This window comes from Ixodes scapularis, unplaced genomic scaffold, assembly GCF_016920785.2.
Source record: "Ixodes scapularis isolate PalLabHiFi unplaced genomic scaffold, ASM1692078v2 PGA_scaffold1__304_contigs__length_218370807, whole genome shotgun sequence".
NCBI classification, from domain to species: Eukaryota; Metazoa; Arthropoda; class Arachnida; order Ixodida; family Ixodidae; genus Ixodes; species Ixodes scapularis.
This window is the reverse complement of record NW_024609846.1, coordinates 189,216,931-189,232,485: the sequence shown is the minus strand read 5'-3', so window position 1 is coordinate 189,232,485 and position 15,555 is coordinate 189,216,931.

Below are 15,555 nucleotides of genomic sequence, written 5' to 3'. Positions count from 1 at the left end.
GGGACAGAAGACACCGACCAACAGTCCTACCATACATTCATCGTATTTCGCATAACTTAAAGAAGGTGGCCTCCAAGTTCCATGTTGAAGTCGTGCTATCTGCACCGGATAAGTTGAAGAAGCTCTGTCCGAAGATCAACAACACGCAGATACTACATGCACAATGTGGAGTAAACCATCGACACAAATACGTAAACTGCAGCTGTGGTGTAATCTACGAGATACCGTTAACATGCGGAAATGTGTATGTGGGCCAGACAGGGAGATGTGTTAATGACCGTCTTCGAGAACATGCTCTTGCACTAAAGTCGTCACCAGCAGGACACCTCGCCGTGCATGTACGAGAATGTCACTGCTCGCCTTTGCTGAACCACACCAAAGTGCTGAGGCGTTACGGCGAAAAAAGAGCTAGAGAAATTTTCGAGGCGCAAGCTATCATCACGCGCGGGAACACCTGCATCAGTGCCCCTTCGGCGACCCTTTCACCAAAAGAACTACACTATCTTGGACTCCTCCAGTAACGATCCATACACCGCAAGAAGTGTGTAGTGTACTTGATGATAGAATTTTAACTTTTGTTTCACATTAGGTCCTATGTAGTATTCAACATCTGAACGTTCTAGCTTATTTTCTGAGATGTTTTCTTATTTCTTCTTTCTTTAGTGCAGCAACCCAAGGTAGTCACGATTTTGGCGTTTTTCTTCTTCTTTTAGAAAGACAAGCTATGGCGCGGGCGTATTTTCGTTGGGTTTTCCTCTTCCTTTTATTTTTTAAAGATGCTTCACTTCCTTCTTGTCTTTTCTATTAAAACGTCAGTTGTGAGTAGCGCTCTGTCCTGTCCTGTCTTACCTTTCTCTTCTCTTGTCGTTTGCGCTAATTTTATCTGAACAACAACCTCTGTGCTCATTTTTATTCGAGACACGGGGCTGACACAGGGCTGTAGGACAGTAATAAAATGCGAAAATGTTTATATAGTACTCGCATACCTAGTAGCGTTGCGTCCATTCGCGGCGAGTCATATATAGGGTGTCCCAAGCAAGCAGGCTCGATTTAAAATGGACCGTAAAAATTGACGCCGGCACGTAGCAGTCTGAACGTTTCGTCAAAGATGTATTCCGCGAGTCGGTTTTTCTTGTAAAATTAGAAAGCGTAGCTCTTTTTTTTTGTAAAAAATAGGGCCAAGAAACTTGCCAGGGTCAACGGCGGGCGGCGACGCCGACGACCAAGTCAAGTTGCGGGGTGTATTTAGCGATCGTATTGATAGATGGCGCTAACTTTTTATCGAGACTGGTCGCGACCACGGACGTCCTCTTCTGTTTTTGATGGGTGCAGACGTGTTGTCCTCGCCTCGGTTCTTTAGGCCTAACAAGTCCAAACGATAGACCATTGCCCGCGTCAGCGGTGTTCGTCCCGAACCTCAGCAGCCTGGAGGCGGCGGAAAATAGAACACCCGGTCACCAAGCCGGTCCATATAGGGATCCCCAAGCTTTTTCGGGGACAGTTCTGAAGACCCCAGCAGGCACTCTCCGAGTAGAATCGGAGAACCGCGCCATGACAACAACGAGCCCTTACGCGACCAGAAGCAGCGGTCCGGGAAACTCCACCCACCTAATAATAGCGGGACAGGCAACTACCACCTTCACGATAGATCCACAGCATGAAGCCCACCTATACCTGGCATTCAAGAACAACCGGCAAGGGATAGAGGAATACCTCACAAACAAAAGAGAGATCGAGGCCTTCCTCAAAACCAAGAGCGCTTTCGAAGCGTACATGGAAAAGAAAGAAGAAAACGACATACTGACGCAAACATTGCAACGTTCCCAAGATGACCTACCGGGAGATGAGATGCTGACACAGAGCGGCAGAAGTCCGGTTAGGCCAGTGCATACGACAACACCAACCTTCGAGAGTAATGAAGGAGCATGGCAAGGAGTGAAATATCCGAACAAAGGTCACGATATCCAAGATGGATCAATCTCAACCAAGTAAGCCAGCCAAAGGGAAACTCCCAACTCAAACCATTGTGCTCAAACCAACATGCAAGCAGAGCGTACACACTTTCACGGGAAGAGACATATATTCAGCGATAGATAAAACAGGAATTCGAAACAAAGATCCCTACTTGGTTCACATGACCGAAAAGTCTGACACCATAGCCATGACAACCAAAAACCCGCTAATCACGAGCAAACTATTGAGCATCGGCCAAATCGAAAAAGGCCAAAAAAGCTATGAGGTCACACCCTATATGGCAACTTCAAGCAATGAGGTACGAGGGTTGAAATATCTCCATGGAAAAGATATCACCGAGACACCGGAATCGCTCATGGAGGGGCTAGACTACCACACTCACAATATAATCGCAGCCAGACCCATTGGTAAAACCGGAAAGACAATTCTCGTCACCATTGAAGGAAAAGTTATCCCGAAGAAAGTCTGCTTTCTTTGCGAAGTGCTCAGTGTGGCAGAGTACAGGCCCCGGCCTCTGGTATGTTTTACATGCCACAAGCTCGGGCATAAGTCGGACATGTGCCCCAGCACCACCAAGAAGTGCGACAAATGTGGACACACACATGAGGACATCGATGACTGTGAACTCGAGCCTAAGTGTAACAACTGCGGTGGCCCACACATCGCTGCAAGTAATGATTGCCCAAAGTGACAGATTCTGCCTAGAAGGAAACCGACCAGGAGGCTTCCTCCGAACCGACGCTCCCCAGGGAATGCAACCAAAACGGAGAAATCATGGCCTCCCCTCCCAGAAAACGCATGGAGTACACCTTTCAGGTTTGCCACAGGTACGCCACCGATGGTCTTTGGATGCATCCAAGAGGAGACTCCATCATCCATGAAGCATACGACGGTTTCCCCCGGGAACTTCCCTGCAGACATAGATTGGATGAAGTTTAATGAAGCCCGAATGACATGCCTAAAGGCGAAGCACGATGCCATGAAAAGTGTCATTCACGAGATTAAGAGTATGTTGGCTAACATCATCAACCGATTTAATAGATATAACTCATCCTCTATCCAGTGCAAGTTCCCCAAAGAAACAGAAGCAACGCCCTCCCTGGATCTTTCAGTGGAACTGCCGAGATTCCTGCACCAAGGCAGCCGAATTAAAACTGGATATACATGCAGCGGATGAAAGACGACGTGCCCGTTGTTATACTTCTGAAAGAGACAGTAGAGACAACGCCCACGATTCCTGAATACTTTACCCTCACCGCTCCCTTCATTCCACAATCCAGCAATGAGCGCGGTGGCTCTCTGGACGCTCCTGACACGGTCCTCACCCTGGTAACAAAACACATTCCCCAGTCCCAAATAGACAATTCCTGTCTCAACATTGAGGAAAGAGAAAGTGTTGGTGTCAGAATCCAGCTAGGAAATAAGACTCTCCGCATCTACAATATGTATCTCCGTCCCAATCAGTCAGAGACCGGTCGCTGTGCGTGGATTAATGAAATAATGAATAACACAAAAGAATAGGTCATCCTCGTGGGTGACTTCAACGCACCCCATAACCAATGGGGCTACAAGAAAACTCTTCGTAGGGGGCGCCTCATAGCATCACTCTGCAAGAAGCGCAATGTCGAACTTCTCAATGCCGCCAACACCCCAACTCCCTTTGGAGCTTCAGAACAACAGGATGACACGTCCCAGGATCTGACATGGTCATCCTCGGGCCTCAGGACGAGGTGGAGTGTCTATACGGACACTATGGGAAGTGATCATGTCCCTCTCTGCACAACACTCTACATTGGCTGCAGCCCACGCAAGGATATACGTTTAATTAAATGGGACACTTTCCGTGAAGCACTCTCTACTCTTAACAACACTGACCATACCCTCCGCATCCAAGAAGCCATGCGCAAGGCTCAATCTATACATATCAGGCCAAGGAAAACTCCCCATATCTGGACCTTCATCTCTTAAACCTCGCCCGACTCCAGGCACTCTAACAATGCCGTAAGAACAAGTGAAGCCTACGCCTAAAAATTAAACTCTACCTCGCTACCGCCAAAGCCAAACGATATACCCTGGAGCTCGACAGACCCACGTTGCAGATACACTGCCATTCATGCAACGAAAGGACAGGGCTGAAGAAGGTTAGGCGAACCTACAAGGGCATGGCCGGGAAAACTAAGAACAAGAACACGGGCAGCAACTTGGCCCTGCATCTGCACATTTCCAAGGACGAGTTGGCAACACTGGCAGCAGGAACATTCTTCTCTCAACTTTCTACCTCATCGCCTTCTGACTGCTACCAGATCCAAAAAGAAAAGGCGCATCTTCCTGAAGACTCCCTCTTCACTATGGGGGAACTGGTGTTTGCACTGAACACGGCCAAGTGCAGTAACGCCACTGGCCCAGACCGCATAACCATTAATGCTTTACGGAATCTCCCGGAGGTCAAAATGCAGGATCTGCTGAACTGGTTTAATGACGTGTGGCAAACAGGGCTGCTCCCCAACGATTGGAAGCTCTCGACCGTCATACCCATCCCCGAACCGGGCAAGTCGCTTACTAGCATAAACAACCTGCGTCCCATCTCCTTATCATATAACTTTTGTAAGGAGATGGAAATCATGGTCCTCACTCGAATCATGTGGATTTTAGAGACTCACAACAGATTGCTTACCATGCAAACCGGATTCCGCCCTACCCTTTCCACGCAATATAGTCTCGCGCTCGAACATCACGACATTATCGCACCCCTTACTTCCGGTCCCCGCACGATCGTTGCGGCCGACGTGCAGAAAATATTTGACATAATTCCTCATCACACCGTAATCCGCGCCGCTAAACGCCTCGGCTTCACCGGTTGCATTCTAAATTTCGTGAAATCATTCTCAAAAGACCGCCAATTTCAAGTCATGGTAGGTGCCACCTCAGGGCTCATCACACACAATGCAACGGGAGTGCCTCAAAGGGCAGTTCTTTCGCCCACCCTCTTTAATATATCTATGGCCGAGCTTCCCTTCCGGCTTGACGAAGTAGAAGGCCTCGGTTTTACAATATACGCTGACGATATCACTTTCTGGACGGCCGGCGCCGCACTAGCTGCAAAACAGAATACACTTCAACATGCCCTGGACGTGAGCTCACAGTTCCTTGAGGACAACGGCATGGCCCTGTCCCCCACTAAAACTAATTACATCATCGTAGCCCGCCGCCAAGGGCGAAGTAAAAGCTACAGCAACCTATTCAAGCTGTATCTTTACGGAATTACACTCGAACAGCAGCCCAGCCTCACCATCCTGGGCCTCTCAGTATTGATCAAAATGGAGGGGTCAAGAGCTTGGTGCGCTCCATTACAGCCCATTGGAAGCACGGCCTATATATTATCCGTCGTACCACAGACAAAACCTGGGGTGCTCAGGAAAAGCTCCTGCGTCAGTTGATCCGTTCACTCTTTATTTCTAAGGCTGTGTACGGGTACAACTATATCCAATTGACTCGTACGCAGGGGGATACGCTTGAAAATCGTAATCGCGCATCCATGCGGGTCATCACCGACTTGCCCAAAATCACCCCCGTGGCCCTACTTCACTCGGCAGCACAGCTGAACTCCATTAGAGAGATTGCCGCAAAAATGCTCATTGGTCAGAAACTCCGTCTTCAGGGAACCCAGGCCGGCTGGCTTATACTGAGTCACCTGGGAGATACCGTATTTCAGGTCCCCAGCAACGCCCCTCTTAACCCTCCGTGGAAGGACACGCTACTTGTAAACCTAAAAGCACTTCCACAGTCACACGGCCCGTGTCCTGTCAGTCGCAAGCGGGCGGCTGCAACTCGGCACGTCAAAGCCATTACCATACTGGAAGCGGACAAACAAAATTTACTAATTCACACTGATGCTGCCCGGGCGGATGACGGAGAAACCACTGTTGCCTATTGCTCACAGACCACCCGGCAAAAATGCAGCAAAGTTGCACCGTACACCCCAAGTACCAAAACTGCAGAGCTCCAAGCAATTCTGTGCGCCATTCAGTCACACTCACATCACCACGGTAGGCGTATGCACGTATTCTCAGACTCACAGGAGGCAGTGCGAGAGTGCATCCGCCTGACCAGCCGCAATGAAACCGTTTGGAAGCTCCGATCCGAATGTAAATTATTCCGCTCCAATGCGGGCCAAGTAATAGTAACGTGGATACCCGGCCACGCCGACATTCCGGGTAACGAGAAGGCGAGTACAGCCGCGGGGGTTTTATTACTTACCTTTGAACCCTCACAAAGTTGTGTCCGCCCCTCCCATCCCAGTCCAGCCCAGGTTCCCATAGACCCATTGGAGCGCAGGGAGGCCACTTGTCTCGCCAGAAAGGCGCGACTTGCTGCTCTCCTTCCTCGGGAGGAATGTCCCCTCCCCTCCGGATACACTAGTTGGGAGAGGATTTGCCTCCGTAAGCTTCATGCACAAACGGCATTGACACCAGTTTGGAGCGCCAGATTTCACCGCCCTATTTCCGAGGATAATGTTGACCCTAGCCCACTCTGCTCCCAGTGCAAAGTGCCGGCGAAGTGCCCTCACATTATATAGGACTGTCCTAAGCACCCCATGCAGAGGGCTACACACCTCAATTTAATGCCGGCGAGCTATCGCCCCTCAAGTTACGCGGAATGGACATGCCCACACTCCACAAAGCCACCCGACCACCGGAAACACATTCTCGACTCGCTGCGTGCCTTTGTGCACACAGCGAACCTTACCCTCCACATGTAATTATATTTCTTTCATTAACCTTTCTCTCTGTCCTCTTTGGACCTATGTTCCCTCCCTAAAGGGGTATTCATACGAGAGAGAAATCCCAAGATTTCTCCACGGCGCGCGCGCATCACGGGACGAAAACGCGAGGCTTTTGCACGTCGCAAAGCCTGACGCTTTCTTCGCGTGATCCGCGCGCCGGGGAGAAATCCCCGGCATTTCTCCCTCGTGTGAATACCCCAGCCACCGTCCCAGATGTATACAGTTCAAGCGGCACGGCGGTCATTTCATTTTCTGCTAATGAAAAACGTTTCAATCGAATCTCGGGACCACCGTTGTTTATTAAAACGAATATTATCTTTTTGTAATGTACCTTTGGTTTAAAAATAAATGCGGACCAAAAAATCAAAATATAAAAAAACGCGTTTGCATAACTACGGCGCTTTTTCTACCAATAAATTTCGTCTGCCTGTCGTCTGCTTTCTTTCGCTGGTCAGCTACACTTTCGGCCGGGTTCGGACGCTGCTTCCGACGCCATCTATCAATACGCACTCCAAACAAACCCCACAACCCCAGGTAGCACAGCAACGTGTAGAAAACGTCGAAAGAACGTCGAAGACGTCTGTAACCTGTCGTCGTACAACGTCGAAGGTCAGGACGTTACCTTCCCTCCACGTCAATGAAACCTTTAAATATCCGCGAGAAAGGGTGCACAGAAGGTTGAGAGAACGTGCCAAATTACGTATGTCATAAGTCACATACACGTCTCAGTGAGCATGCGTCTTCCCTCGACGTTTCTGATACGTCTGTTTACGACATTTCGACTACCAACGACGTGCACAGAACGTCGAGACACCATTCCAAATTGCGTTCCGTAGGCGTCGTGGGGAAAAAAAAGTATTTTTTTTTTTTGCGTTTCATTGCAAAGGCAATATGTTCTCATGGAAGTACGAAGGAAGCAACTAAAACTCAGATTTGGTGCAAACTGTTTATTTGAGCTATTTTCAGACACGACGAGATGCCATATGAAGCGCCACCAAAGACGTCCCTGGATGTGCCAGCCTGAAAGATATAAAAGAAGAGGACGACTCAGTCTGGAGAGCATTCAAGAGAAATCGAATCGCAGCACTTACACTGTATGCAGACTCGAAAAAATCACGGCGACATAGTAGCCCGCCTCATGGACCCCGTAGACGTGACGGCCGGTGCTAGTCACTGGCTTCCGGAAAAAGCTGGACCGGGTTATGCCCAGAGTTGTTCTCCCTGGGCCAATTCGCAGTACAAAAAATCAAGTGAAATATTTTCGGAACGATCTGAGAAAATCCGTACGCACGGAATTTACGCTTGTCTATGGTACGTTCGCCGAGAAGCGTTCTGTGCACGCGCGAGCGCCCGATGCCAAGCGGCGGAAGTCGGCACGAAAAATCGAGGAAATTCGGAAGGAGGCTGTGGATCAGCGAGTAGAACACGTAATTGTAGCATACATATAATTGTAATAGCCGTAATATGCTGCGCGTGCCTTCTATCGTGGTGCAATTTGTTGATTTAGTGTTTTTCGATGATGCTCATCAATTTTCTAGTTGAAACCATGCCCTTAAACACAATATTAAAAAAAAGTTAATTACTCAGAAATGATAACAATCTAATTACCCCGCACTTTAATAATTTTCCTAAATAGGCTCCTGGCCCAGGACCAAAACTACACAAGTCTTTTTCTGTTGTGACGTGGAGTTTTCGCAATATCGAAATGGTCCACCTTTTGTGAAACACCCTGTATAAGCATATGGAACCTATACGTAATATACAAGAAAACAAAGTCTGTCTCAAGGGACGTTCGATGTGTCCGTTGTAATAAGTTTGGCCAGTGCAATACGATGGCTAATCTTAAGTCTTTGACCTGCACCACCCCATATAGTGATTATAAAGGTGCACATCGGCTCTATGTGCTTCCAGGTCGAAAAGAAGTAGAAGGTCAAAAAGTTATATTTTCGCTGCTGGGCACATTTTTTGTCTTTTTTTCTAAAATTAATTTGACTTGATCGTATCGCTTTCAGATTCAAACGATTATAATTCTAGTGCCATGTAAACTATTTGTCAACTTTCCCTTGGCCCATGCGTCCAACCTTGACATCGAAACAGTAGGCCAAACGTGACTCACGTATTGGACTGCGCCATCGCTTTGCTTGCAGTTTGATACGATTGACGAGTCAATGAGACCGAAGGGTTCACAATAGAAAAAGAAACACTATATGCTTATGGCGAATTCGCGTGCTGCTTTTATTGCGCTCTAGAGTGGTCTTTCGAAAGCGCGCAAGATCAGGAGCTGGAAAAGAAGCGCGGCGACGAGATCGCGTGGTTCAGAGGGAGGGAAGCCCTCGGAATGAACCACGTGATCGCGTCGCCGCGCTCTTTTACCACGGCGCCACGCTTCCATCGTTTGATCGTGTCGCAGGCGCTCCTATTGGACGCCGGCGACCCGTCGCCATTTTTTTCTCACGGCGCATTCCATATTCAGACGCGCAAGTTCCTATACGCTCAGCAAGTGGGCTCATTTTCGTCTCCTGCGCATGAGAAAGGAAGTAGTGGTGACGTCAGAACGCCAAACCCTGATTGGCTGATCGCGACCCCCTATCTGAGCGTCGTCTGCTTCTTTGCAACGTCGTCTGCTCGCAACGTCGTCTGCGTCTGTCTTACCTTTCCTGCGACTTTCGGAAGTCGACCGAGCTCAACTTCGCCTTACAGAGGGGGCAGACAAAATAACTCGAGCGGTACGTTCTTTTTGTCTAACAACTAGCAGACGCGCATCAAGGAGGGAAGTCAAAGGACTCACTGGCGAGGTGTCCCGAGACGCCGAGGTTTGTTCGCTAAGAACCGAGAGTGAGGGTGGTTAGTGTCTGCGACTTCCCTCCCAAATACTTTTTCCCTCCTTTCGTGTGTGGTGAGACTCCTCACTCTTTAACAGCGTCGGCGGGTTGGCGCAGTTAACGTCGTCTGCTTTACGTCTGCTAGTCAAAGCGATGGCTGCTTTACCTTTCCTGCGTCTGTCGGAGATTCACCGCTTTTTTACCGGCCAGAGTCATCGTTGCCTCCGAAAACAAGGAGATGACAAGAGGAAGAGATTGACCTCTTAATATAAAATTGAGGTCAGCGATCAAAGTAGAAGACGGGAAGGGTTCACAAGGGTCGCGCGGGCATATTCCATTCAGCACGCCAGCCGGTCGTGGGCAGACGGTCGCCGAGTCGGAGTGCCTGCTAGGCCTATCTGCCGAGCTCGCTTGGTCGTTGTCGGTGGAATCGTGGCCGTTGGAGTTTTTCCCGGGTGTTTGTGGATCCAGCGTTCTTGTTTGTCGTGGTCTGTTTCAAGTACTTTTTACTTTTTTCTTGCTGCTTGAAGTTCGGACGCGTGAGAAGCGCACGCAGAAAAATAAACGTCCGTTAATCGTCGCGACCGTGACGCTGTCGGCCATGCTGATTTGACTGTAAGAAGTGTGTAAGACAGCTTCGGAGCTGTCGTAGGATTTCGTAGTAACCTGCGCAAAACTTACAAAAATTTCGTGAACACGAATCTCTTCTCAAGTTTTGTCTTACGCACATTTTTGGCGTAAGATCGTTTTGTGAACCTGGCCTCTGGCCTCGGCACTTTCGAAAGTCGCATGAAAGGTAAGACGGACGCAGACGACGTTGCGCGCAGACGACGTTGCAAAGGAGCAGACGACACTCAGATAGGGGGTCGCGATCAGCCAATCAGGGCTCAGCGTTCTGACGTCACCGTTACCCCCTGCGCAAGAAGCAGACGAACTTGCCCTTCGCATTGGCCTGCTGTGGCTGCCGGTGACGCTCCGCCGTTTGCAAGCACGGTCCTATTGGTCTACTGTAGATTCCAGCGCCGCACCACCGCGAGTAACTTGATTGGCGGCGACGCTCCTTCATTTTTTTGTGGCTCAACTGCGTCCCAGCATGTACCAGCTTCGCGGTACTTGTTTATAAAATCCATCCAGCGCTTTACATGGGAATTCACCATTGGTTTTAACTAAGGGTGGGCACGGTTCGAATCAGATAGCACTGCGTCATTCATAGCATTGACAGTGATGGAAAAACCGACGACGCTCGGGCTCTCTTTGCAGTGTTGAAGCTAAGAACGACGCTGCGCTATTCGAAACGCTACTCTCCGATTCTAGATTCAGCTTAAGTTCAGAGTCAGGCGCAGCCGATGGTACGATAGCTAATGGGACCAATCAGGCAGTGTCAAAAGTTAAAGTCACATGGTCTTTTAAGTTTGGTTAAGCGATAATAGAACCTAGGATAGAACAGGTAAAGAATCAAGACGAACGCCATTCGTGATGGTTAACTTTTGACACTTTCTGATTGGTTCCATCAGCTCTCGTAACGTCGTCTGTGTCTGGAATTAAGATGAAACAAAGGTTAGGAACTAGGAACTCTTAAAGTCCCTTAATGCTTCCGTTTTACGAGTAACCACAGCTAAACAAATGACGAAGCGCAGTTCGAAGGAGCAAAATGGCGTCATTCAGTTCACTTTTTTGTTGTGCGGCGCCATTCGCTTTCTAAAATCTGCACCGTCACGCAGTCGACGCTTCAAAGACTGTCGCTACTTGTAGGGACCACTTATCTAGGAGTTTTAGTAGGAACCTCTTATTTAGAAACTGTGGATCGCTAAGAAGAGCGCTGATACAGCACTAACTTGAACGTAATTTAACACCGATGCGCCGCCGTACCAGCGTTCTGTCACTAATAAAGCTCAAAGTCAGCCCTAAGTCAGCAAAGCCAGCGGGTGCTGACTAATAGCGGTGAAGTGCACGCTGTGGCGTATGTGGACATGCCTTCCGGTTTTCATTTGCGACGAGTCAGTGCGGTGAAAGAAATAGCCCTACCCCTTACTCAGGCAATATCCGGAGCACGTACTGCACGATCCAATCATTGACAGCCATGCAGGCGCGTGGTCGTGACAAACGTTGGCGGCCGATTATTTTGTGACATTTATTGCAATAAAGGTCACAAAATATTTAAGCTACACTTGGAGTATCGAATCGATACACCATTCCCCAATTAACTTGTGGTTGGCGCCATTTTGTTTTTGTCTACCGCGGAGCGGGCTTAGTTGGCGATAGTTACGCTTCGAAAAATGTGACATCGTGAGGAAGCTGAAGCGACATCGTTTTGCGTTGTCGCCAACTGTTTTAACATTTCTCAAGGACGGAAAAGCGTTTCGTAGCATTTCGGATAGTTTACAATGATGCTTGTTGGCGACAAAAGGGCTGATGTGTAGTATACTTCGAGGAATAACTCTATATATAGGGTGATTTCAGATAAGATCGACCAAAGGATGGCTAGTCGACATTTTCAAATCAATTGATGTTTTTATATGTTATTGTCTAGTGTCTGGTATGAACGAATCCAAACTTAGTTTTGACTAGAAAAAATACTTGGGGACAGGAAAAATCGTAAGGCATGAGGTGGTGGACAGTTGCATTAACGCGCACTGATGGAGGGGGCCCGTTTGAGAGTGAATAACTAAAGCGATAACATTAGGAGACCTCTAATACGTTTTAGGCGCAAACTATGGGTATAGCTTGCTTGTAATATAAAGTAATCATAATTATTTAAAATTCATTTATTTTTCTAAAAATTGACAAACATGCCTGCTCGAACGACAAATGGCAAACTTTGGAGGTCTGTATCTCATGAAATAATTTAATCATTATGATATAATTTGCAGATATTATTCTACTAATATATAGCTAATATTTACAAAATAACTAAGGTATCTGTGTGATACAATAGTTAGGATATAATTAGTCAAACATGGAAAAAAAATCAAACAAAGAAAAATTCCGATGCGAATAAAAAAAAAACACCACCCTCGATTTTTTTTTAAATTGAGGTAACCTGTTATACTCTATTTCGGCATTCATTTCCATAAAAAACATGTTGCATCATTTTATTGAGAAAGAAGATACAACTCCCCAAAGTAGGGTCCTTTTTCAAAGCCTACACTTAGCAGTGTTTTATACAAGAACTGACTCTGAGTTCCAGTTTCATGACACCACCACACATCTTCTATATATTTTTATTCAGATGAGGCCAATGATAACGAAAGAAATCGTTCACACACTTAAATTAAGGAGAAACTACTGTGTACAAAGAGGTATCATATTACGGACTAGTGATCCGAGAAAAGATCATGCAGCCATCGGCCACTAGGAACTTTGTTTACTTTATTCTCCTGCGACACTATATGCTATTCATTCTTCCGCTCTACCTTCATCTCTCTCTCTCTCTCTCTCTCATATATATCCCTGATATATATCCAGAACAAAAACATGTTCAAGCATTCCCTTTCTGCGTGGTAGTGTTCTGTGGCTAGCAAAAATCATTTCCTCGCTAAGCTCACGATTATGGCAAAATAGTTGCCGGAAACCGCAGACGACACTCGTCGCTAGTTCTGGCAAAACGGCCGATACAATCTTTTTTTCGCATTTCTCCGTTCGCTGTCAAGGACAAGGGGGTTCGCTTCAACCAGCAAAACATGGCCGCCGACGCCTGTTTACTGAGCAGTCATGCCTGTCGCCATCTCACTCGCTGGCGTCACGGGCGATAATATCAGGCACAAAGGGGCACACCAACCGGCAGCATTATCCCCAAATACTCGAGCCTCGCGTAAATACATAGAGTGTAAACGCTGTCGCCATGTTATCGTAGTAAGACCGCCCCCCCCTCCCCCAACGGGGGACTGCAGTACGCGACGGCGTACTAACACAACGGCGACGATATCGACATCGCGGGCTCCGAATTTTCCCATAGTTCTACTCCACGGGCATTTCTCGAAACGCTTGATATTGTGTACGCCCGCCTGGAAGGATTTCAGGCGCGTAGTTAAGATAAGGCGGTTCTCCGCGGCAAAAGAAAGCAATTTCACAAAAGCTTAAAAGCGGCGGCGACGCGTGTGCGCTGAACGCTTGTAGTTTTGGTGTAGACAGGGTGTGTGTGTTCTCGTTGTTGACACCAGCCGGCGATAAGGCACTGCAGGCGCTAGCTCAGTACAGCAAGGGCTAATCCGAGTGACCATCAACGTAACCCCACCGCCAACCCCTCGCGAACCGGTCGCAGACATGGCTCAGGCTGTGTCATGAACCACGTGGTAGAAGCTCGGGTGCTTTCATATCAGCGCGTGGAGGGACGACAGTGCGATTCCGGAAAGTCTTTTTCGAAGGCCGCTGACAACAATTTTTTGTCTGGAGACTTTCCCTCTTTCTTCCTTTGACGTGGATCAAGCTTTGCCGACAGCCTCAGTTGTGACCTCTCTTTTCAAATGTACGTTTGCAGTGAGTGAGCTCCTCAGCCTCGGACTTGTCACTTGTGCACCCAGTAGTTCTTTCACTTGGCAATTATATGCCATCAGTTGGGGTTTAATTTCTATTATTTATGTATACATTATGAAGACGTCCTGGAGCTCCGAACGAGTGTTTTGTGCAGATTACTTTTGCAAACACAAAAAGACTATACCAAAGCAGCGGAATTTTCGAAGTGTTGGCGAGTTGGACCTAAACTCGTTGAAGCAAATTCTTCCACCTGACTGTTCCACCAAAGTGAGTGCGACGGACTACCTGTGCTACCATTGCTTCATGCACATCACTAAGGAGATCTCGATGCGAAGCTCAGAGCAGTGCCCTGACATATTTGTGCCAGCTGAAGAAGCAATTGAAGATCTAAATCGCAGCATACTACCTACAGATGTGTCGCCGCTGAGACAACCAAGCGTCGTAAGAAGTCGGGACAGGCCTGCCTATGTCAAGAGAAAGCAGACAGAACTGGAGCAGGTTGCTGTCAAGAATATACGCTCAAGGCTACGTATTGCGTACGACAGGGACGCACCATCGGGGTCGTCCGAACCAACATGCTCCACATGCACTGAGTGGGTTGACAACTCTCGGCAGGCCTTTGAAACCGCCACCTCTCTCCGGGAACGTTGTCAACTGCTTACACTCCTGCCGTCAACACTGACGAAGAATGAGGTTCAAAAGATGATTCCACAGGCCTCAATGTACCTCATCAGTAAATCCCGAAAACTCAATAAAAACCATGGCGTGTGGTATGAGCCGGATCCTTACACGAGGTGCAAGGTGAGCCCTGAGAACCTGTCTGCTGCCCTAGAGTACTTCACGAAAGGCGAGCTACAATGTTCGCGCCAAAGTCCCAACCAGAAGGACGTCATCTCTGCCATGCTCAACGGAGAGAAAACGTTCGTGCCAAAGCGCTTCATGACACGCTCAATACGAGAGGCCTTCTGTATATACAAAGACAAGCATCCCGATTCCGGCGTTGGGCTAACGAAATTTTATTCGTTGCGCCCTAGATGGGTCCAATGTATTCCACACCAGAAAGTGTGCGTTTGTGTGCGCTGCGCCAATTATTATCTTTGTATTGCCGCTCTAGAGAACGTTACAGGCTCAACATTCAACACTGGTGAAATGAACTCGGCATTTCTGTGCGACCCAGCAACAGAACTGTGCCTTCAAGGAGACTGTGATCACTGCCCAAAAGGCCAGTTTCTTACACTCCAGGAACTTGATATCCCGGAGGATGAAGAGATTGTGCTTGCAACATGGGAGTCCGGCGACCTTGTGAAAAAAAACTTTGGAACCTGAGACTTTCCTAAAAGTCATCCAAGTGACGGTTGGAAGTTGGGTACTTCACAACCATATCCGGCAAACGCAAGGTAAAGCGATCTACGATGAAAAACAGTGCATGCAACGCGGGAGCATTGTCTTTCATTTTGACTTTGCTGAAAACTGGACCATCGTGCTTCCTGACAAAGTGCAAGC